General features: G+C 26.1%; 1 protein-coding gene across 3 annotated transcripts in view; it reads right to left on the reverse strand.

The window, feature by feature from the left end:
• Window positions 1–26,946, reverse strand: part of LOC113551129 (probable G-protein coupled receptor No18) — a 73,796-nt gene that overhangs the window by 36,093 nt on the left and 10,757 nt on the right. The window contains exon 2 of one of the 3 annotated variants that reach the window (XM_026953173.1): window positions 21,908–21,976. The exons of the other annotated variants lie outside the window; for them this stretch is intronic. The gene's annotated coding sequence lies outside the window, so the exon portion shown is untranslated. The remainder of the gene's footprint in view (window positions 1–21,907; window positions 21,977–26,946) is intronic. 3 annotated transcript variants of the gene reach the window in all.

Consider the following 26,946-nt stretch of genomic DNA (forward strand, 5'->3'; position numbering starts at 1 on the left):
TTTGAATGCAATTTTATCAATTAATTATACGTAATTTGATTATTTTTTTTAATCTCAACGTTAATTTTTTGATGAGTGATAATATAAATAATTTTAAACTGATTATCAAATTATTGGAGTTGGTCTTCCACGAATATCTGGAAAGTGTTAATCTAACTATTCCACGGACCACAATATATTTAGTGTTATTACATTAAAAATGGCTTTTGTGTCATATATTGATATGCGAATGATATATTTTAATTTTTTAAGAAACACTGTATTTCAAAATAGATAATAATTTCAATTTATTATCTTATCGAAATATGTTTTGCACACTGCAGGTATATACGTATTACATCAATACACCTAGGAAATAATGAACATTTAATAGGTATATCTGATTTACATAATATTATTAACTATTAAAAGTAAAAATACTATTTTTAACATGTATATATATATATATGAATTTATGTGTGTTTAGTAGAGTTTAATTTAACTATAAAAAGATTATAATCAATTAAAAATCTCTCAAAAACAAACACTATTAACCAGATTATTGAACTATTTATTAGAAATTTATATAGTATTACATAAACAAAAGTTTAAAATTTTAAGTTCATTTTAAATATACTAAAATGTATAGTTAGTATTATGTTATGGTAAATCACTTAATCTTAAGATTAATAACATAAGATAATTTAGCTAATTCAGTTATTTCTATATCCCATTTACCTGCCTTAGCTTTAGTAATTGAAATTATACATAGTCAGCGAAGTTGGTTTGTAGTAATTAAAATTATTCGTATACGCATGACAGTAATAATGGAACATCAGGACCTCGATTTGAGTACAAGCATTATAAATATGTACTATATTTTATAATATAATTTGAGCACCGTGTTTTGTATTTCTTGTTAGATTCCGTCGTTGTATACACGAAACACATTTTTAAGAGAATTTTTGTCCAAAATGGTCAAATCATTAGTGAACAGAATGACAAGTGAACAAAAATGTATAAATAATGATAATAAGCGTATGAACTGTCAGTTGTGACCGCACCGATATAAATACACGACACGTGGTAATGTGGTATACGCTTATATTTGTCATATACAATATAAAAATAAATATAAATCGATAAAACACTTCCAATAAAGTATATAAAATATAATGATTTACTTTATTATACCTCTATAAGCTGCCCAAAGTTTAGACGTTCGGCAGATGTTGGGAGATTAAACGTAGTTATAATAAGAATAGTTTTTGCCTTTCATATCTGTATATAACGCATTTAAGATATATTATTATTATTATGACTATAACTATTATTATAATAGCCACGTCTACTTGATAACAACTATAATAATAATAATAATAATAATAATAATAATAATAATAGCAACATATATTGTACGTCAAAGGCTTGCGTGATCGGCAGTAGCAGCTTCCGCACGAGATGTATGAACTGTCGGACAACGTCATCAAGGTATCCATAAAAATTGAGTGTTATCAGACTCCCGGAGAGAGGATTAAATTTAGGGGTATTCTGTACATTGTATAATAATAGTGTAATAAGCGAGTGCGCCATGGGGATATACCCGACAATTTACGATAAATCTAAACCCTGTTGGGTGACGATAATATAATAACTATTCGACTCAAGATATGAAACGATGGCAAGAGAGTCAGTCAATTATTTTCGGTTTGGTTTGATATTTGAAGACTAAAACCTATCGTAATAATATCACACGTTCCAGAAGAATGACTTTTTCTCACGCATTGAAACGATTCATTTAACGTTGGTTAATGGTTTAGGGGTAGATAGAATAGATAAAATGTTCGACAATAAAGAATAAGTAAAAATATGGACGTACGTCTACGAGTGTAGCTGGACTTAATAATTTGTTAAGATTTACGTAATGTTTCATAATATTTTCACATACCTACGCATAATTGCAAATTATCATTATTTATTGCTTGTTAATGTTCTTAAACACGTACCACTCCCTCCTCCCATCGAATAGAATCCGACCATTATATTTTCACGAAGGTTATTTGAATGGTTTTTAGGAAGGAATTCATCCAGAAAAGTACATACCTGACTTGGTACGCAGTGGTGTGCGTACCTTTATTACTCGAGTAGCGATAATATAGCAAAATAATACTTCCGATGATTTTTGTTGATAACTGACACTATTTAAATTTTTCCGTTCAATAAGTATACGTAAATAATTTGCAAGTTCAAAAATAAATCCACGATCGTTGTGTTTTATATTTTATGATCTATAGCATATACGAAATAAGAAACGTGAAAACTTTTAAAGCACTTAGTTGAGCACGATAAAAAAAATTAAACAAATATTTAATAGTCATTGTAGAAAACTCACGCATATATAATAGGACGAGGAAACTAAACGGATAAGCTGGGCACATATACGTTAGAGTGTCCATTATTTTAATAGAGCCAATTTTTTTTTTTGCATTTTTGCTGGTCTGGTCTCATAGATTTTTGCATACCCATAAACAAATAAACTACAAAAAGTTTTGGGTCGATCTATCAAGGTTAACTCTTGCCAACTTGAATTTTAAATTCGAGAACATTAATTTACTCATTATAATATACGTTTAATATTTTTATAAATATCTCGTTAACGGATAGGGAAATTGTAATTTGTTGTTTTATATATTTAAAAAAAAAATACAATTTCTCATGTATCCTTTATTTTATTTTATTAATTTACAAGATATTATACTGACTTAAATGTATAAAACATTGTTTTCTCAAATTGTTATTATGAAAGTATAATAATGTATTGATACATACATATTACACATAATTTCTGAACACCTATAGACAATTAGAAAATAATAAAATATTATCGTGCTGCATAATATTATCTTATAATCTCTATAAAAGAATTCCTATTAATTAAGACTTTAAATTTAAATAGGCTTTTATTATTAATATCGTGATAGTCATGTACTCATGTTTATTGTGGTACGTGATTATTTTGTCTGATTTCAGATTTTATTTTTGTTATTACTATCAAATTTTGTAGAAATATGTCTACGAGCTGATGAAAAATTAGTTTTGATTGTTTTCGGTATTTTTTTAAAGTGAAAGAACAGTAGGACCTAACATGAGAGAAAGTGTTTCATTAACCGTTCACGAGTGCAATATTTTTTAAGAAAAATCTTGAATTACTGTCTAAGCAATTCAACAAAGTATAAATTAACTGTGCAATTTGTACCAAGAATGGTGTAATCTACAAAAAAATGCACACAAAATAGGTGATTTATTCAAATTAAAAGAAATGGAATTAATTAATAAACTCGACGATTTATTTGATATTGAACATGATAATGCTTAAAATATAAAATAATCAGTTTTTAATTATTCAAAAACTTCGGAAGTTGATGGTTGATGGTGGAGACAAAAAAATTACGAGAACAAGAAAATAAATAAAAAAAAAAAGATGTAAGTTTAGTGAAATAGAAAAACTACTAAGAAATAAAATAAAATCTACATCAAATTGTAATCTGACAAAAACTCCAAGTCAATCATCTGATATATTTTTAATAAGTTCGCCATAATTATAGTCAGATTCTAAATACATACCTTACAAAGCAAACGTATACCACTGTCAGAAAAAAAGATGGCCGAATGAATTTAATTTTGCCTAAGCTTGTTGCTGAATTGTATCGATGCAAATTAAGTATACTGGAATCATTTAATATTATTCACAAGCAACCATCAAAGTTTCAAGTCATAACGTTGATAGTCTGGTTATACATAAATTATCTATACATCGGTGTTGTGATACTATACGTATAGTATAAGTAGTAGTGAACACACCAACAAAATCAGAATCAATTTTCGAAGTTCTTCTCAAAATTATATCACTCTGCGCACTAAGATGGAAAAATACTACCAACGTTAAATGTTATGGACCAAGGTATTTAAAGATTACCAATTATTATAACGTGTTTAGGGATAATATAGATTTGATTATTAGTATCCCAACACTTGGGAAAATCAACGGTCAATAACAAGCTAATGTTACTTATTATGCGTTAGAAAATCGGAGTTCATACTCTACGATTATGATATTTTGTTGATCAAAAATAATAATAATAATGAGAATAAGAAATAGTTGATTCACGCTGTGACACGTGTCGATTCCGCATACGTTTCTTTTGATACGAGCATGAAAAAAAAAAAAAAAACATTTTTGGCAAATTTGTATTTTGGTCGCATATTTAAAAAAATGCCCCTCCCCCTAGCTTAATAATAGTATCATAAGTTATATATTAATATATTCAACATTAGTTGATAGTGCTGATACCGACTATGATCGTGATAATATTATACGTTTGCCATAAATGCTATTAGTATATAATACCGCAGTACAATCCACCTCTTATTATTATTATTATTATTATTAAATGTGCGTATGTCTCAAAAACGCATTATTTTTTGTACACATAACACAATGACGATAAAATATAACGTTATTGTTACGCACATACACAGTTATAATATATTATATTATATATTATGTAAATGTCTCGTCCGCAAAATACTAAAAATGTCATAGGTACTCGTGTGGAGACGATTTCCAAAAGAAACCTACAACTGTTATACAACCACCCGAATATTATACCATATGCCGGTATAATATATGTTATGAGTTCTGTTCCGCGGAGAGTAGCTTTGAAAGGTTTTCTTTGAATGACTGTTTGATGTAAAATTAATTTATTGATAAACGGAGTTCACGAACTACCGTACCGTACACATTTAACCTACGTCAAATGTACGTGTCAGAAACATGTTTTCAGTTTCATTATTTCTGGCGCGTTAGTGTATATTAAAAATTATTATTTCTATTATTTTAAGTGATATTATTTTATTATCAAATACAACAGCCAATAAATTATACGAAAACGAAATTGTGTTATCATTACACGTTTTCGACAAGCATACAAAGAATATGGTTTTAATGACGCTCGACCATGACGTTACCGTTAAAATATCCCTTTGGATTACCATTATAATAATATAATATTTTTCGTTTTAATAATTTTTTTTATTATTCGTTTCGTGCATAATAATAATCGAATAAACGGTAATAGGTTATAACAAAGTCAATAAATACAACAATTACATGCAACATAAATCAATTATTGTTGAATCCAGCTTAATTAATATTGTTTATAACATACAATATTATAAAAAACTTTTATTAATATTATTAAATAATCACGCCATAGCTAAATAAACCAATTTTAGTGTATAACAATAGAATCGAATCTGTATTATACACAAATAATAAAACCATACACATTTTAATTTATATATTATTTTATAAATAGTAAATTTAAAAATGTCAAAGATAATAAAGATACCACGGTTTCGTAAATACATTCTTGTCAGCAAGATTATAATATTTGTTAAGATGTATGTTTATGCACACCAAATGTGTTTGTAAATGACAATCAATTATATTATCTTACAGCCTAGAAATGGCACAATGATTATCATATTTACAATTATAAAATAATTAAATTAATTATAAATTATTTTTGATTAAACTTATTTATATCATTTATAATAAAGTAATTAAAAAAAAAATATTAATAATAAAAAAGTTTTATATACATTAAGGAAATAAGGAATAATTATTATTCGTATAGTAATTTTTTACGGAAAAATAAAAATAAATAAATAAATATTTCAGTAATAATCGATTCCGTTTAATAGTATATAAGAATATTTAATAAACGACAACAATAAATAGCTGAGCTTATGAATTTAATAAACCGAATAATTATAATTCCAAAATCGATCGAACTTTTCCCTCATTAATTCATCCTTGTCTTACCGACTTACTTTGCTATATCCTACAAAAAGTTCAAGATATTATTATAAATTCATATTTTCACCCTTGTTTTACATGTCGTATAATTTTAATTATTAACAGTTGTAAGCTCCAACTGATTTCATCATAGGATTTTGAACGTGTACCGAGAAAAGTGTATATTATATTTTATATACCTAGTATAAAATGATAATGACATAGAATACATACTAAATACTTCTTTGCTTCTATACTTTCATCATACTTTTTTCATTAAAACGTTTAGTTATTAATATGGCACATGGCGTCTTGGGCGCAAACGCAGTGATGTCGGCAGCGGCGTCGCATCCCGTCTTCCTCAGCGCTATTACTTCGTCCATACCAACGCTTTTCAAACCATTATAAGTTCAAACTTTTTATTAAGTTCTAAACGATGGAATAAACCTTGGCGGAATTATTCCTTACCAACGCGTACGTTTACAATTTTAACAATCAAACGTCAGGTTAAATCGTCAGCTATGAATGTATAGTATTATATCGAACAACATTTTATAAGAAAAAAAATATCATCATAATAGACCAAAGTCACGAGTATAAATATAAAATATTCGTGAAATTAATAAAATAATAAATGTCATTATTATATTACATATTAATTATTATAGGTGTCTTAGATACGCGGGGAGTGTTAAAGGTTTTACCCCTCCCCCAAAATCAAAAATAAAGTTCCGATTAAAAATAATGTAATGTAATAGAGGTACAATAGTATTATAAGTTTAACAAATAAAGATATATTAAATTATTGGAAATGATCTATGGTACAAACAGTCTGCGGTATTATTGATATTGTTAATGTTATTGAAATGTCGCATATTACATTTTACTGTATACAAATAGGCTATGAATAAAACAAAATAAATAACTATATTTTATATAATATACATAATATGCATAATAGATTAGACACGCGTTAATTTTATTTCCGGGACAAGATATTATAACCTCGTCATCCGTATGTTAGTCAGTGGTTACAGGCTTACAGAAAGAATGGAAAATACATAACACTAATAATTGTATTATAATTGAAATCTAACTTTATCTTGAGAATACACTTCAGACTTCAGATATATTGTACAATGACTGGTATCGTTGTATCAATTAGTTTATTTAAATTGGTTTACATGTATTTGCATTAACTAAACTAAACAATTAAATATAATCCAATAGTAAGTATGATTAAAAGAACAATATTTGATACATGTTATATTTTTTTTACATTTTTAAAAATAAAATTAATATTATTATGTTTTTAAAAACTTTAAATTGACTTTTATTAATATCTTCATTCACCAGTTAAAACACACAAATAAATAGGAATTGTTTTTGACTGGCTTACTATGATTTCCAATAAAATGAGTGAATAAATACTGATAATAATACTGCACATAATAAAATATACAATGCTATTATACAATACGCTACTAATTAATAACTCAATTTGTTATGTATTTTATGAAGAAATTAAATGTAAATTGTTAAATTTATTTTATTTATATATTTATGTTTTCTCTTTTATTTTGTTTAAATATATTATTAAATTTATTTAATTTAATTATATATTAATAGAAATGCTTAAATAAAATAAAATATAAGACAAATAATAAAAAATCGTATCTATATCACTGATTATTATCTATAAATCAATGCACGGACATCCTTGATAACCATCTAAATGCGCTATTTTTAATGCACTATAATCACTATTTCCTAATTATTATTATTATTATTATTATTTATAATAATTATTGTTATTAGCCGCGTATACAATTATTACCTACTTCAATTAATAATGTCTGGATAAATGTATCCAGCGACTCACGAAATGGTAATAATACTGACAAAATAACGGTTTGTCTTTCACAAAAGATGTACACTAAATCTAGACTAAAGTACAAACTAAGTCATCAATTGTAATAGTAAATAAATAAAATATATTTTGTACGCAACATAATTTCTTTCATCGTTTCTTTAGTGATGATAAATATCATAGTATTCTCGACTATATTTACATTGCAAGTAGTAAATAATGATAATGAAACATTCATACCCGGAAGCTGGCGTGCGACGTACTAAATCGTTCCTCACCTACCACACTACTCTACAAAAAAACGGAAACAGAAATCTACTTCATTTTGAATATGATTCTCAAGTGTTTTTAAAATATTCTCATTGGGTATAGAAAAAGAATGGTTTCGTAAATACGATGATCCATTTTTCCTCTATTTTCGGTAAATGTAGTTAGTTTAACGTATCATACGAACGTCTTGGAGCGTAATAACGTGTACCGTGATTTATTTTACGGACATTTTAAAATATAAATGTTTACAATACATACAGGTTGATGTGCTTCACGTGAGGTAGGAACGTGTTTTGGATTGAATAATTGTAAGGGCGCATAAGTTTATCCGTTACCCCGAAATCAGCTCACATTTGTACATTATATAGCAATAATTTAAGTACACATTTGGTAATAGTCCTTTTCAAAAATATGAAATCCAAGTATAATAATATGACTGTTTGATATCCACATGTATCCTATATATGTGTGTATTATGTATATAATATGTACGATGCCGATGAAACGCGATTCTCCTTCGATACAAATTTACCTAAGTCAACTTTGTGTTTACGTAGCGACTGCCTTTCGTTACAGACAGTATAGTTATTAATTGTTTATTCGTTATTCCATTGCAAAGTTTATATTATTATACGCATTTTTCAAACATTCTAACAAAGTCACTTTATATTTTACTCGTAAATTCTGTGGTGTTACGTGGTGTAGGAATTCAACGGGCACATACCACTCCATTCTATTCATAGCTCATACGGTATACCAATTGCAGTGGGTGATTGATCCATCACATCTGTCGGAAATGGGATCGTGGTTATTTTTCACCAAATACATACAACAAACCATAAGAATTGCATGCTACCAACAGAGTCTATAACTCTTTTCGGAGGGCTCCACTATGCATTATTATTATTATTATTATTATTATTGTTATTATGTATACTACTTGAACGGCGATGATGCAAATGTGTCTATTATAACTACAGCAGACGATTGAAATGCTACAGCATCTAATGCTAAACATCAGTTCGGTGGTTTCGTAAAATATATATCGACACGACTTTACCAAAATAATGTGTGGGCTGAGTAGAACGATCCCCAAATACCTATCTCTTTGTGTCCATTTGGAAAAGAAGAAAATAGGTACCCTAGTTGTGGATTTTTGTGTGATTGTATGTTATTGATTTCTATTATCACAATACACAGATATCAACGTAACATTGATCAATAATGACACTACGTATCCGTTATAATATTATATAGTTACACAATTTTATCAATTTACGTAATATTGCACAATATTGTAATATTTACCATTCGTAAAATGATTTTTTTGTTCAAAACATGAATATAATATTATCTAATATACAATAACACTGGTAGAAGATTAGAATATATAACAAAATATATACGTACTTGAACCAATTGAGTTTCACTTCATATAGACTCTATTCAGTTATGTAATACATCTTACTAAAACATTTCATATCAAACTAAAGAATTCATAAAATACTGTTATCACAACATCTGTATCCTAAAATCTAATATCGCATCGGTTATTTATTTATACAGTGAAAAAAATATATTTATATGTATAAAAACTATGATTAGAATTTCAGCAGAATATTACATAATTTAATTATTTATTTGAAGATTGATGTCAGAACGTTGCATTATTTATGTCAATAAATAGTAAATTAATCAACTGTAGGTTGTGTATTTCTGTTCACCTTCAAAATACGTTTACATTAACATGGATCAATACATATATCTCTAACTGTTCTTTAAAATTCAATTTTTAAGAATTCGAAGTTATGAACAGACGTTAGATAAATTGAATCACATGCAAGGCGTTAACATTTCTAAATCTGTGTATAAGTTGAATTCCCGAGGAAGTCATCAATCATATTATGTCTATAGAAAATCTTTATTTAAGATGGATTATGCATCGGATACAAGTTGGCGTGACTTGTTAAACCTGAACTAAATTTAATTGCTAAGGTATTATGAAATTCAATAACAGGTATTATTGAATGCTTAATAAAAATCATTTCCACCAAAAATTAATTCATAAATCAATAATAATAATGTTTGGGTACATATTTTTTTTTAGTTTTTACACTTCCTAAGGGAATTAAGAATATGTACATGAAGTTTAAATTTTTTTTCTGAAATTTTAATAAATATTATATAATTTTTAAATAAAAAAAAAAACAGATTTTTACATTACATTTAAACTTAACGTATACTAGTTAAGTATAATGTATTCATAATGCAATTTTATTGGTGATTATTGAAATCCACCGTATGAAATTCACTACAAGTTATAAAATAATATAACACTACTTTCATACATGGATTCATGGATTTTTCTAGCATTTTGGTCTCAGTGAAACCAAACTGGTAAGTAAAACTACCTACTATTTTATAGCCTGTCACCTTACATAAAATATCGCGTTCGGCGTGGCACGCTTATCGTCGACCAGTGGATAGGTGGATCGTTACCTTATCTTTCTTTATTTTCTTTTTTTAAGATAACAAAACTGTCGACTCAACACATAACCTTATCCACACACCTCCACATGCAAACAAAACAGTTAGGTACACTGTTAAAAATAAAAATAAACTAGAAACAATAAAACAAATGACGAAATAACTTTTATTCACCTCGAACACCTTATAATAAAAATAAATTGCCGGAACATTCCTTAAAAATATTCTTATAGCCAAATCGTTATTATTTACTACAATAACAAAGCTCTTTCGATTTTAACACAGAAAATTCTGAAAATATACAACGAATTATTGCACTATCACTAAGTTTATGCAAACGATCACGTCAGACAATACTTCAGAAAAAAATAAAATACCTTCAATTTTTATTTTAAATCATAATCTCAACTAAAATCTACTTTTTAAAACTATTATTAACATCGTCAGTGAAAACGGATTTATCTAAAAAAAAGTCACAAAAATACGTAAAAATGCAATCCAAAATCGACAACTACCATCAAATAATTAAATCCAATCCAATACACAATTTCAAACCTATCATCTTCAAAGTGAAACACCTTTCAGATGTAATCCACTGTCTACATACATCAATAACATACAATGACTATGTTGCAATGAAATAAAATGCGCTTTAGAAATCGTATACATTTCATTACTCCAAATAATTAACGTAATCCAACGGCAAACAAAAATAGCTCTACAATACCATAACCCACTTTATCTTCCTCCTCAAGCCTTCCTGCTTAAATAAATTCTTTAACTAGCAAAAAATTAGGCGCAGAAACATTATAGTTACACACCAAATATTAATGAGAGAAAACTTGTCTAAACAATTTAATTACAGATTTAAGAAATTTTACTATCTAAATATAGAAACGAATCATTCATCAACTAAAAAGCTCCACGGTCCTTCCACGATAGTTTTATCCGTAAAACCACAGAAAAAGCCTTTAAAGAAAAACCTCTACATACTCCTATAAAAACCCAACATTACGTGGACTATTGGCGATCTAGAAAAAGCAAAACATTTTAAAACTCATTTCACCGAAATTCTCAAGTGCATAACTAGATAAACACAACTCTGTATTCTCCAATCAAATAGAACATTTTTTGTCATCCTTTTTACAAATGAAACTACCTCCAAAATAATTTTCCCCGGCCAAAGTTCAATAGGGCATCCCTACATTAAAAAAAAAAAACTCCTGGATTTGATCTAATAATTATAATATACAGAGTAGCCATAAAAAAACCCAAGAAAAACTTTAATATTCCTAACAAATAAAAATAATATAGGTATTCTTAATGTTATTCAATTACCTTATTTTTCACTTTAGTGGAAATTCTTAGTCTTAATAATCATACCAAAACCAACCTGAAAAATACCTGACTATTCCTCTTCAGATAGATCAATAAGCCTTTTTTTTTTATTTTCGAAGGTATTCGAAAAAATAATCCTCAAAAGAATAACTCCAATAATAAACAGCTCTAAAATTATCCTGTACATTCAATTTAGTTTTTGCAACTTCCACTTATAGTTCACCATATTAACTGTACAAAAGATACAATTACTTTAGCTCTGAAAAAAAAACAATACAACACATTAATTTTTCTCGTACTGTAAGATTTGACTGAGTTTAGCACGGTGACCTTCTCTATAAATTAAAAATAATCTTATCCTCCCTCATTGTAAACTATTTTTTTTTAAATCCTGCATCAATAACTGTCAATTTATTTTCCATCCTATACTGCTATAGATGCTCTTCTATTGCAAACCATTGTTCTTTTAAGGCATCCATATTATTTAACATCTAAATTGTATATCAACCCACTTCTTCTAACATTTTGTCGCTGAATATACTGACGATAAAGCATTTATTTCAGTTTATGAAAATCCATTCACCGTATTTAACTAATTACAATCTCACTTTTCTTGAACAGAAACTTAGTGTCCAAACTGGACCTTTTTTAAAATAAATAATTTAATTAAATCCACCCACATCACTTTTACTCTCAAACATAAAAATTACCTCCAGATTAGTGATTATATTCAGAAATATTACAATTTCAACTTCATTGAACATAAAATACCTAGGAATACATTTTTACGATAAATTGAATTGGGCCAACCATACACATTATTACACCAAACTCAAGCTAAAATGTCGACTACGTATCCTTAACTATTTCAATAACGCAAAAAAAAAACTTACACTTCGGAATAAACTTAACAAAACTCTTTTGCAACTAATATAATATGGTGCTGCGTTAAAAAATTAAATCTAAATAAAATACAAATAACCCAAAATAAATTACTCCGTTTAGTGAGAAACGATTATTTCTATGATTTTAATTACACAGATTTAAAAATAACCAAGTGCCTGAACCAATTATAAAATTCTAATATTAGTCGATTAGAATATTTATGTTCGATATTCTAAAGTCATAAAATATTTAAACAACACATTTCATTCAAAACGATCCCACACACCCATTTACAATATTACGTGATTGTTATTAATATTAGCTTATAAATATTGTCTTTGTTGTTGTTATCATAAAAAACATAAATAGGCCGATATGTACTACTTTTACAACACACGAAATGGCGAATAATCGCTTATTTGGTGTGATCAAATATAAATATACGATATGATATTGTGATATTATTACAGTACCGTTATCATTATAAACTATTGCTGTAACCATACAATATTGTACGACTATCTACCTATTCATTGTATTTTTATATATCATATAACTTTATCAAGTGGTAATTTATTTTAAAAGTCTAAAACACTCGTTTAGTTAAATATCGTCTTGCCAACGTAGTCTACCTGAATTCATTTCTTGTTAAATTTGCATTGATAAATTATTGCGGTAAAAGTAATTTTATTATATTTATATCATAGTTATAATTTATAATAGGTAGTGTAGTTATTATTATTATTTTTTTATTTATTTATTTAGGTGATCAACAAAAATTATATGAGTATTTAATAAATTTTAGATTTGTATAATTTGATTTAGTGAATAATTGTGATATTATATCTAAATCTACATGATACTAGAATATCACAATAATCACAATAACTCATATAGCATCTAAACAAAATGGCGGATTTTCACAATTTTACCTGGAGTTGTGCATGAGACTAATAATTTGGAGTGGAATTATTATAGAAAAACGTATTCACGGAACAACCAATTAATTAAAATACCGCGAAATTGTCAAATAAATTTTTTTTTAACGTTGGTGGAATCCAAAACATAAACCAAAAATAAGGTCAATTTTTATATTTACAGGAAAAAGTTATCATAGGACTTGGTCGAGCGTACACGGTGCTCTTAAAAGAAAAAAAAAACATAATCTTGAATTACTATTTGGAGTAATGGGAACAGCTGCCTTTCAATTGGTTTAACATATATAGGGTATTATATTATACTACCATGACTGTAGTACAACAGAGACCACATATAAATATATATATATATATATAAATTATAGTAGTGTGAGTGTGTTTATATGTATAAAGGAAATTTGGTGGTTCGTTTATGGAACAATCGACAACAGATGTGAGTGGGTGTAAGTGAGAGAAGGTTTGTGTGTGAGAGAGAGAAATAGAGAGATAGAGAGAGAGATAGAAAAAGAAAGATATATAGTGATAAAGAAAGAGTGTGAGAGACAGAAATCGGGGATGAGGATGCGTGAGAATAAAGAAATAGAGGTAGGTAAAAAAAGGTAGTTTTATAATACGAAGGCACAACTGTGCCATGTTCGTGAATGTGCTCAATTTATCCCCGGAAAAAATTTAACCGATTGCACGCACATAAAAAAAAAAATTAACCCCTAGAACCGAGTTTTATTATTAAACGGGTTTTGCATTGTTATAATATTGTGTTGATTTATTCTTCTATTTACAAAATACGGTGGACATAGCAAATGCTTATTCTTGTGATTTTATACTATGCCTAAACCTATTATAGCTTATCTAGAAAAACAATTTACATTCCTAAAACTGAAGTTTACGTTAATTTATTAAACGAAGACGCGACTAAATAGTTGCTAACGACATAAATAAATTTATTTATGTAATATAATAATAATTCCTTATCAAATATTCAAATGGACATTTAAAATGAAAAACTAATATACAAAAAATCTATAACAATGGATGAATAAAAAATACCATATTATATATTATTATATTTAATTTAATAATTAATAAATAATAATATGCTATTATAGAAAAATATTCTCGAGATCTTCAGTAGTAAGAATATTTTATTCTCTTCCGGGTTGACTAAAAGCTTTTTTCTAATAAATTCAACGATATTAATAAGACGACAGAAATAAATGTAGTTTTACATTAAAAATATACAATATTGTTAATTTAAGGAATATTAAAAAATCATTAAATAAAATAATTTGACTTTACAATCAGAAGTGTAAGTAAATAATATTATTATTATTATACTTTTTATTTAAAATAAATAAATATAGTATGCTACAAGATATTTTTCTTCAGCGAGGAAAATTGAGAAATCATACATATATTTTTATATATAAACCATAAATCATATGAAATCTTGGTTACTAGTAGATATTAAATTCATGTTTAGATTGCTGCTAACTGCTAATTCTAATTTTTTTTTTATGGATATTCAGTCACTGTAATAAAAGTTTTTAAATTATGTTATATTATATCGGTTACGATTAGAAAATAAAAAAATTCGTTACTATCCTAAAAATATATTTGTGTTAATGTTAAAAAATTAAATGAATAAAAATTGAAAAAAGAATTTTTTTTTTCTTATTATATTTTCAGAACAGCGTTTATAAATATTTTAGAAGACGAAATTGAATGTTTTATTTATTGATTGCAGAGTTTTAAAAGTGGACATTTCATAACCCGGTAAATAAATTGTAAAAGACTTTGAAAAAAATTGTTGAATTGTTACTTAAAAAAATTAATACTATTTGTTTATAATTCATCGGTATTTCAATTTTTATAAAAACTAATATAATATTATTTTGTATTTACCTATTGTTTCTTTAGCTTTTATGTTAAAAAGTATTTTTTTTTTTTGCCAGTACCAGAAAATTTAAACATTTTATCTTATTAATATTAATATTATTTGTGCATAAAGGTTTAAAAAAGCTAATAGCTATGCAAATAAAATTAATTATTTATATTTAATTCATTGAATTTCTTTAATCCAACATTCAACAGGTGTTAATTAAATATGAAACTGTCTATAATTTTTAATAATATCAGCTTAATCATTATCATAAAAATGCAATTTCTTTTGTGTCTACGATAATATATTTGAAAAATTTAATTGATAATACCTTAAACGAAATTGTATAGTGTAAATCATAATAATAACCTTTCAAATAACAAGTACTCAATTAATAATATTATAAAATGCTCGTAATCGAATATTTCATGGTGATTTGTAGTTTGATTAATATTATTTTTACAAATTAATTAAACAAATACGTACTATAAAAATGAATTCATTGGGATGTTATGTTACATTATGTTTATTCATATACTATAATTATCGATGTACTTTGTTTATTGTTATTATTATTTATTGATACTTATTAACAGCGAGTTAAACTATTCATTAAATTAAATAACAGAACATCAAATCAAACTGTTTAAAAAAATAATTAGATAATGTTTAATTATCTGTAATATCTCTAAACATTAATATGAATACACCATTTATAAGGAAATGATCGTATATTTTTTTAACTATCAACAATAAAATGAATTTTACTATTCGTATATTTTTTATAAAATTATTTAATAATTAAATTGCATAAACATTTTATAAAAATTAAATTTTTATTTCGATGTAGAATCGTTTGTGTTGTATTTAAAATAAAAGACGTTTAGTTGTCAACATGTTTTTTCCTTCCTTTTATTTATATACTCGTATATATATATACATAAATCTCTGCGTCCGTTCCAGTAACATCATTTATTCGTCAATTAAATACAATCCACCTGTATACAACTTAAGTTATTTGATTTATTAATTTACCGAGAAATCAGACATTATGTATAATAAAACCTATTCAATTGTATTCAACAGAGATTGGAAAAGTAAAATATATATTTTAATCGCGTGGCTAAATATCGCAACTCATAGCAGGTTTATAACATATACCTGGTTCACAAAGCATTTGTATATCTACACGTTATGTCGTTATGTGTGTATGTGAAAAAAAAAGAGAGAGATGGTGTGTGTATGTGTGTGTGTGTGTGAGTGAGAGAGAGAGAGAGAGAGAGAGAAAGAGTATGAGAGAAAAAGGATTGATTGCGAGTCGGTGCACGATTTAATGTCTCCCGCAGAAGAGAATATTACGCGCGGAAAACGGTGCTCGATGTGCTACTAAGATTGTATCATTCGTACCATAGCCGCATAGAATTATACGTGATCTCAAATCGTTAAGGTTATGAGATTGCCTAACGGAAGATGTTTCAATTTTCTAGTTATGTATACAGTGTGATTCGTTTTACTCGTTGATCGGTATAGTACATTATACAGCTATTGGTCTCATGCGGTGTGATGCGTCGACTCTACGTAGAATTCGAAAACATTATTCGTTAGGCCTTTTCGTCTGTATCGGAGGTTTTATTTTGTACTCAAAATAAAATTCATCAAACTACGTAGAATCGTAAAAAAATATTCATTGGACTTTTATGTCTATATATCGGAGGGTTTTTTTTATACTCAAAATAAAATTCATCAAACGTTTTTGAAAAGGTCATTCATAAATTTTAAGAAAAAAATGTTATTATAAATGTTATCGAATAAGCAAATAAATAAAAAAAAAAAACATAATGATTTTACTTTCTTTTTTTTTCAGTCGATTACAGAATAAATGAACTATCGTCATTAGTGGTGAAATGGCCCGTAATAATATCTTTAACCATTCGGGTGTTAACCATTTTTATAAATAATTATTTTTTTTCTATTGAAAAATCCCTTGCAGACTTTACAATATTTTATAACTATAATTAACTAACCATACACACTCACATATTATATACATTATACATCCGTATTACATTATGATCTAGAAGATATTTATTATTGTTATACCTACGTTGTATAGAAAAATAAACAAGCATTTGTGCTTAGTAAGATACATAAACATTTTGTTATTAATGAACAGTAAATAGTAATGAAAAATTACGTAAGATTTAGTTACAAATAATGACCATCTTAAAGTTCGTTATACTTAAAAAAAACTATCGAGAGCAAACCCACAAGTTGTGCAAAAATTATACATTTTAACGATTACATAAACATCGTATTCAGATGTATGGCAATCTCATATTATAATCTCAACAGTATATGTAGAGCTTCTCAAAAAATTATTACTATAATTGCACAATAATCAGTATAAATTCGAAAATTATTATTATTATTAAAATATGTCTGTGAAAATCCCAACATATAATAATTTATTATATATTATATATCATCACAAAACATGAAGGGACCCATACGCATATCAGAACGACAATCTATTGTGATGCACATCGTATGCTATTAGGAAATTGTCAATTGCTGCGTGACCTATATGAGTTTATGATTGACAAAAAAATTGTACCTTGTATTCCTGTCCCCGTTTATGTAATATTTTACACATTTAAAAAAAAAAACTTTCAATTCTAGATGTGTCGCTTCTATATAGTTACAATCACTGTAATCGATGGCTCACAACTACCTAACATTTTTCGAACCCTTCAGCTAACCTTCAAGTAACAACAATATATCATGGTATGAATATTTTATTTATACATTTGTATACATTTTTTAGCTGACCAACGTAAACGATAGATAGTTTTAATAGAAAGAGTTCGGTTCTCTTGACTTTAATAAGTCGAATATAAAACAATAAAATATATTTTAACTACCTAACTATAATTATTATTTATTCATCATTTTTTTATTTTAATATCTTATTATATATATTATATAAATATATAATTTACAATTCCAGATTATATACACATAATTTAAAAATTCAAGAGGTAAAATGTGAGGAGATCATATTATACAATATATTATTATTGTCACATGTATTGGATAAAGATAGCAATCGCCAAACTATTATAACAGTATTCATTATATTAATTAATAACACTTTTTTCAATATTTTTAAAAAAAATCCAATAATGCAAATGTGTTTTTTATTCATCGTGAGTATACATTTATTGTTTATAATATGTATTTTTTATTATTATTATATTAATTTATAATTTTAATTTTGATTAAAAACTCATCTACTTCAAGAATACAAATGAAAAACCAAACATATTAAAAATTATTTTCATATGCTTTAATACGTATGTCATAAAATATAATAAATTCATGACGATTTTCTTTGAATTTTTCGAAAATTCGTTTTTATTGTAATTGTTATGTTATATCCGTTTAAAGAAAACCTTGATTAACATCATTAAGTATGAAATGTTAAAAATAAAAATACGTTAAAGTTTCAGTTGCACGCAATTATACCAAACACTTAAAGAGTTTTACTCTTTGCGGTCTATTTGTTGTGTATATTTAATAAGGATAATCTATATTTTTAACTATTTGAAATCAAAATTATATTATTGTATGTAGGTAATATTCAAATGAACAATTTGGCTATTTGCAACTACATGGCTATGTCCATGTAAAGAATATAACTGATTAATCTGAAATAATTCATACACGTCTCAAGTAATTTATAAATACTCTGTCATGGACATTATCACGACACACCGTTTTGATGATCGCGAGAATGCGACCGATAGCCGGTTTGGTTACTTGTCTCGCCAACGGGTCGGCAACTTTGCCATAATTGCCATCAGCGTTACATTATTATAATTACTTTATAAGAGACTCAAATAAATTATTTCAAATCTCCACCTCAATCACCTCAACACCTGCAATATTCATTGCATATATTACTTTAATGGAATTCAAGGCTATTTATTGTATTGAGCACTGACGAACAATATTTGTTTATGCATGTTTATTTCAATATAATTTTGATACAAATTATGTTTGTATTGTCAACAATAATTGTGTATACTTTTAAAAATTATAATAATGATAATCTCTATTGTATTATTTTTCTAATTGACTATGAAATTGAATATGATATATAATTATGAATTATAACTTTATTACTAATTTTATGTTAATATAATTTTTACATTAATCACGATAGTAAAGAAATATTTTATTTTATTTTGTTTTTCTTTCTAGAACAGTGATGGTCGGCAACCCTTTTGGACTCTCGGGTCACATTAACAAAATTAAAAAGATTTCACGGACCAGACACAAATAAAAATTTTATATTCTTGAATTCTTTACTAAAAAAAAAAAAAAAAAAATTGTCTTAAAAAACTTTAAAATAATAAAATGTATAAAAAAAAATTCGTTCTAGAATTTAAAACGGGCCACCAGTTTCCGACCACTGTTTTAGAATGTAATAAGTCGTTACTATAAATCGTAAAATGAAGAAACAAAGTACATATTGTTTATTGTTTTAATATTTATATACTGTAATATGTAATTGTACAAAACAAATTTAATTTCTGTATTTTTTTTCAGAATTTGCAAATAACTTAAAATGTTAAGATGCAGGATCAACGGTTATATACAATATATTAATATGAAAATGAGTAAGTTTCTTCTCGAAGGATAAAAACAATATTTTTATAAATCATCGGTAACTTCTAAAGTCCGACTTACCTTAGAGAAAATTTGTTCAAACATTCACTGTTTATACAGTTTATTTTATTTTTAATCGATTTCATCATACACTCAACATAATTTATCACAAAAAATGTATATTTTTTATCAATTAGGTTATATTTATATCACTAAACTTAAGTGGAAATATATAACACAGTATAGAACTTTTAATAAATTGTAATACGGTAGCTATATGAAATAATTAAGAACATTTGTCATATATAAATAGGACTAAGATAGGTTTAATTATTCACAAAAAAAATGTGCCTCTAAATGTTAAGCTTTTGTAGATAGAAAAATTAATAAATGGATTTGCACATTTCCATGGCCATATATTATATTGTAATTTTATATTATTAGTTAATTGGTAATAAATATATTTGTATTATGCATAAATCGCTTGTAATTATTATTCGCCAATTTCCGATGTTCCAATAAAAAATTCTTAAATTCACTTTTCAAATTGTTTTATTCTAAACACTGAAATTGTATGGGAAGGATTGTTAGCCCTACCTCAACCTCCAACATTGAGAGATGGAGATGCCACTTTCCAATGCTTAATTTTAGGAATTAGCAATAATAATAATATGTTAACATAGATATTGGATACTAACAAAATAAATACATTTGAGAAAAACATAGCTGTCAAAAACATTAATTATTTATATTGTGTTGTATTTAGTAAATGAAAGCGTCTGATATTTTTGTTAAAATGAATCGATCAAAGAGTGGCAAGGAAAAGGTGGAATTGGTTTTAAATTTGTAAAAGGATCAACTTTTGAAATTAATTATATTTTGAATTTTAGCAGATTCCAAAAACTAAATTAGAATTTATTTAAAATTACATGAATTATTCAACGAATGGATAGTTGTATAGATAAAATATTAAATCATAAAAAAATAAATGTGTACGATATTAAATGTACACAAATTAATTATATGTAAAAAAAATATTATAAATTAAAATTGCTGAGTTGTCTACGTTGTATATTGGACTTTTTATAAATTCTGATTAAAAAAGCTTACTTAATTTCATGTCTATAATTAAATATTAGTATTATATATACATCTATAATATAATGGTTATTTGAATACGATTTTAATAGTGTAGAGTTGTATCATTGTCATTTTCTTTTCGGAAAATGTTAATACACACAAAAGACTAAACCTTTTTACATAATAGATTAGGTAAAAAGCGTTTAATTCTTTTCTATTAAAAATTAACAAAATACACAAGACACAGTAATTCGTTAATGTAACGATGTATTACTGTGTGATTAACAATGCATAATTATACTAAAAAAACATTATATAATGTTAAAATCCCCTTTTTTAAATTTATTTTTATTTTTTGTTTTTGTTACTAGTGTATTATCTAACTGGCAATAAAAGAAATCCATATTTTTATTAATTTGGGAGTATGTGACGTTTCAGTTATTGAATTGTAGCCAAGAAATTGGTAAAGTATCAGTTAAATAAAACATAATATTAGAATGAAGTTGTATTTACATAATTTACTACGATTAATATGACCTACGGTTATTGGGTAATAAGATATACATTTTAAATACGATTTTAATACATTTTGATAGCATATTTAACCATTTAAAATTGAGTTTATGTATTAAAACAAAGTGAGTACTTACGTAAGAAACTTGGGTTGAATTGATACTTGCAGGTATGTGGTAGACTTGATTTCCACTCAACCTTGCAAGCTGTCAAATAATATTACAATTTTATATTTAATAGAATAATAGTAAATTATAATATTTATAAACAATTTTCAAAGCTATGAACGTCCATAAAAAGAATCTACAATAATAAATATTGTATAAATGTATTTCAAATAGAAAAAAAAATCTTTTTTATTCTTGATCCAGCATCAACTACAAAGTTATAAGCTTAAAATACCAAAAAAAAAAAAAAATAATAATAAAGAATATCAAACTATAAATATTAATAGAGTTAAGAAAATAAAATATAATAAATAAATATTTATTAATATAAAAATAAGAATTTTACATTGATTCTTGTTTGGTTTATACTCGTATAGGTAGGTTATTCAAAATTTAAAAGTTTTCTTTGGTTCAGCGTGGTTTCAGAAATGAATAAGAAGGTATTTTGGTATAATGATTATGAACAGAATAATAAGTTTCGTCGTAACTACAGTCGACATTTTAAGTCTGACTGAAGTCTTAAAATGTATTTTAAATAATCTAGCTGAAAAATTTATAATCCTATTCTAGCTACCATGACTGAGCGCATAGTTTAGAAAGGTTATTTTTAAATTATTTTTTACGAAAAAAAAACATTTATTTTATTAGAATATTATAATGGAAAATAAGAAAACTACGATTTGTTCGATTAGATTGTATAAAGTCTCAGTGGATTTTACGTGGGGTCACAATTTAATTATTATTTTAATTATTTATTAAAACAGATACGCGTCGTCATTTGTAAAATCTTACGTGTAGTTATCGAATTATCCACCAGGTTTAAAGCAATTGAAGCAAGTAGCTTTTATGCATGACAGTTGTATTATTTTTGGATAACCGAGAACAATTTTAATAACGCTGGTCAAAGGACAATGCACTTCGTCTCCGTCTGAGAGAAATACGCTGAGTAAACACACCCTTTGTCTTTTCTATTTCTAAACATGACGTAATAATTATAAAATATATTGTTTTAAACCGGCGATGTATAAATGTATTTTACCCAACGGTTTTACACAATATACATATTGCATAAATAGTATATAGGTATATGTAGACCACCCGCATTGGTTTCGTGCAAGTAAGCACCGAGACTTCGAAATAATTATAGTTGGTGAATTCCGTCCAGTGCTCCTTTTGCCACCCTAGAAGGCTTTTGTTTGCAGTAGGAGAGAAAATTGAACGATATTTATTTTGTCTAATAAAACTGATTAATTAAAAATAAATACGGTTAAAGAAAAAATACACTTCATTATTTTGTACTTGTTAAATACTAAATTATAGAATATTTCAATGTAACAAAATTTCAATAATTTTTGGTGAAATGTAAATCTAGCAGAAAAAAGTTAAGTTCTACAAAAAAAAAAAAAAGATTAAACAGTTAATGAACCGACAGCTCGTCGACTACCTGTACACTATCCTTCGTCTCAAGATTCCTGATTACGTCAAAATATTTTGATCGATTTTCTTTTGACAATTGACCGGTACATTATGTTTTTATGATCGACAATGTGTGAAACTCTCTGGCGAGTGAAATAATGAAATGTACACGCTCGGAAAGCTAGAATAGTATTTCTGTAACGATCTGCCATTTAGAAGGTAAAGTTATCCGATCACAAACCTCGATACGACGATTTGCTAACCACGAATTACTCTATAAATAGAATATGTATAATTATCCGGTAATATTAACAACCGCGGATAGTTTAAAATACTTAACTTCAAACAGTTCAAGCAGATGTCACGGTGTAACTCGGTTGTTGAGTTCAATTGTACGCATCTTTAATACTGTGTCGGTGGAAGAATTATTCCTAAATAATTAGAAATAGCTAAAATCCATTGCAATACGATTAGCTACGTACCCGGTAGGCATATCCACGATATAGGTTAAAGACTATCCGGCACTGGGGTATTGAATAATTATGGTACAACGCGTTTCCGCGCATCTGTCTAATCATATTTGTAGTAATCACTACATTTTTAATAAGAAATTATAGTTATTTATTTTATGCTACTATATAATGCTATGCTGAATATTATATTGATTTGTGAAATAAAAATATTAAAAACCACGTAAAATTAAATTCTGTTGCTAAACGCTTGAAAAATGTGACTTCTCTGCAACTGTTTTAATTGAACATCTACGATACATTATCCTGTAGGTGCTCATCACAGTTTTAATACGGATCATGAACCATTGTGGTTGTGACATTTACATACTATCATTCAATACAACGTTTTTCAATTCGTACGTTTTTTACGCGCTGCTTGTAAAAAAAAAAAAATGAAAAAAATACATTCATTATTGCTAACTCTATACGACGTGGTACATTACAGCATCGCCTACTCCGACACTACCTGAATATAATATTTTTTTACATAACATGTTATTATATGTATATACTTGCGGGAGACGTTGACAAATTGTGTGGCACGTGCCGACGGGGGCTGTTCGATATTATATACGATCTCGGAGTGCTGCTGAAATATGTAATTTAATTCGTTGTCGAGGTGGTCTTTATATTGTACGTTGCATCGTCGTCGAAATCGTCATATTTGTATATTTGTATGTAATACATTTTTGTATAAAAATATAGTGAACAACCTAAATTGCGATTAGATAGAAATTTATTAAGTGAAATTTGGTAGAACCTCATCCGTCTTGAATCTTTATAGCACACGGCGCACAATTGTCCTGCCAAAACGATCAAATCCCAGACAGTTTGCTAAACGTGAGCTATTTTTCGTTATAAAATCAAACAACAATAATATAATAAAACTTATCAATATAATCAAATATTAATCAATATCAAATCGTTTCATTTCTGTTCAATAAAATACATAATATATATAAAGTTCAAAAGTAACGTTAATTTAAAACTGTGTTTTAACACAACCCGTACGCTGAGGCATCATTGAATATTACATTTCTTATTTAGTTCTTTTGATAATAATAAGTGATTATTTTAAATCTAACATTTTAGATTTACAATATTATGGTTTTCAATTTTTTTTTTTTTTGTAAGTAGAATAAGAAAATTGTCTATTACTATCATATAATTTTTATATAATCATAATGTTATCACGTTTACTATTATAATATACGTTTTACAAAAAAAATATCGGTATTGTTTGAATATACCGATTATAAAAATGACTGGTGATATTATTAAAGTCTTATAGTTTATAAAATATTATGTAATTGTAACACTAAAGCGATATTAACCAATTCTGAATTAATCATATTGAGTAATCAAGTATTTATTAAGAATTTTCATTTATTTATACGGTTTTCTTTTGGAAACCAAAAAAAATTAAAAAAAATTATTTTGTGTGTATTTATAATTATTTATAACAACAAAAATGTGCGTTGGTACCTGTTGCTTAGATTTTTGACATTTTTGTTTTTAAATACATAAAAAGTGGTAAAAAAAACCTTGAATGTTTCAAATATCACATGTGGAGTCGGTTTTCAAATATACTTCTTGGATTAGCTTATTCTTAGAACTGCGTCATGTCGTATTAAACATAAACAATCTCTTTCCCACTATTAAAAATATAAAAGACAAACAAACAAACAATTTCCATTAATACTACAGCCTGTATAAACCACTTATGGCGAGAGAACTAAAAAGCAACAAAAAAAGTGGCAAAGAAATGGTCCTGGAAACAAAAAAAAATTCAATAAAAACACGAGAAGAGGAAAAATATGAATCAAATAGTACATGTTTTTTTTTTTTTTTTTTGAAAAAATATAAGATATTTACTGTACAAATTATTTGAATCTGTGTAAAACCTAAACTTGATGATTCTTCACTTAACACAAGTATTATATTTAAAATTATTACCATTTTTGAGAATATTGTTTACATAATTTTAAGACATAATTATATTTTCAAAAAAAAAAAAAAAAAACTATTATATTTTTCATTATTTTCTATTATTTTTATTTTTTATTAAATTTTGTACTTTTTTAAATTACATTATGTATTTATTTTTTCAAAAATGTTAATATTTTTCGTGATATTGAAAATGTACCTACTGTTAAAAGGTTTATTATTGTACTATAATGTATACATTTAAAGGTGAATGAGAATAAAGTGCTATACAGTAATTCGTACAGTTTTTTTTCAAAAATGAATGATATAACATTTGTCATATATTAAATTAGTTGTAGTTATGTTATTTTAAAATTTTGAAATAATAATTTACTGTGATCAAAAATTAAATTTAACTTAATTGTATAAAATTATATGTAAAATAATGTTAACATCTTACTACTATGTTGTTAACGACTATGTGCCTATAGATATTTAATAGATAAATAAATGTAGTTTAAAATAATTAATTAATTAATATTTGAAATAAATATTAAGTATTTTTTTTTTCTTACAATATTTGTTATATTAGTAAATTAAATAATATTTACTTGTTAACTGCCGGCATATTTTATATATTATAAATTACGTGATAGTATTGGTTTTAAAATTATATCTTATATACCTGTGTAGTTTATTTTTTTTGGCTGTAGAACAACGGTCTCCAAAAGTTTCAAGTACCTATTATTGATCGGTTGAAAATTGAGTCTTGTTGGTATTTTAGTGAAGTATTCTTTCAATGTTGTTTTTATCGACCATATAAGAAAAAAACTGTGAATAGCCATTGAAATATTTTAAAAATATGTCCACAAGAACATAGGTTAGGTCATAACAACCTTTGTGTAATACTCGGATATTGTTATAATATATAATATAAGCTTAATTTATTTAGTTTATCTTTTTAAGATTATAATTTAACCAATTATTGATATTTTTAATATGATATTGATTAAATTACCAAATTTCCAAAATATTGGCTTACGAAACTTCATTAAGAAATATAAATTCAAACAAACGAATAAATATTAAACTGTAAATTATAATTATTACTCAATATTATATATTTTGTAATCTTTTTTATTATTTAATTATTAT

Source organism: Rhopalosiphum maidis, chromosome 2, assembly GCF_003676215.2.
Source record: "Rhopalosiphum maidis isolate BTI-1 chromosome 2, ASM367621v3, whole genome shotgun sequence".
Lineage (NCBI taxonomy): Eukaryota > Metazoa > Arthropoda > Insecta > Hemiptera > Aphididae > Rhopalosiphum > Rhopalosiphum maidis.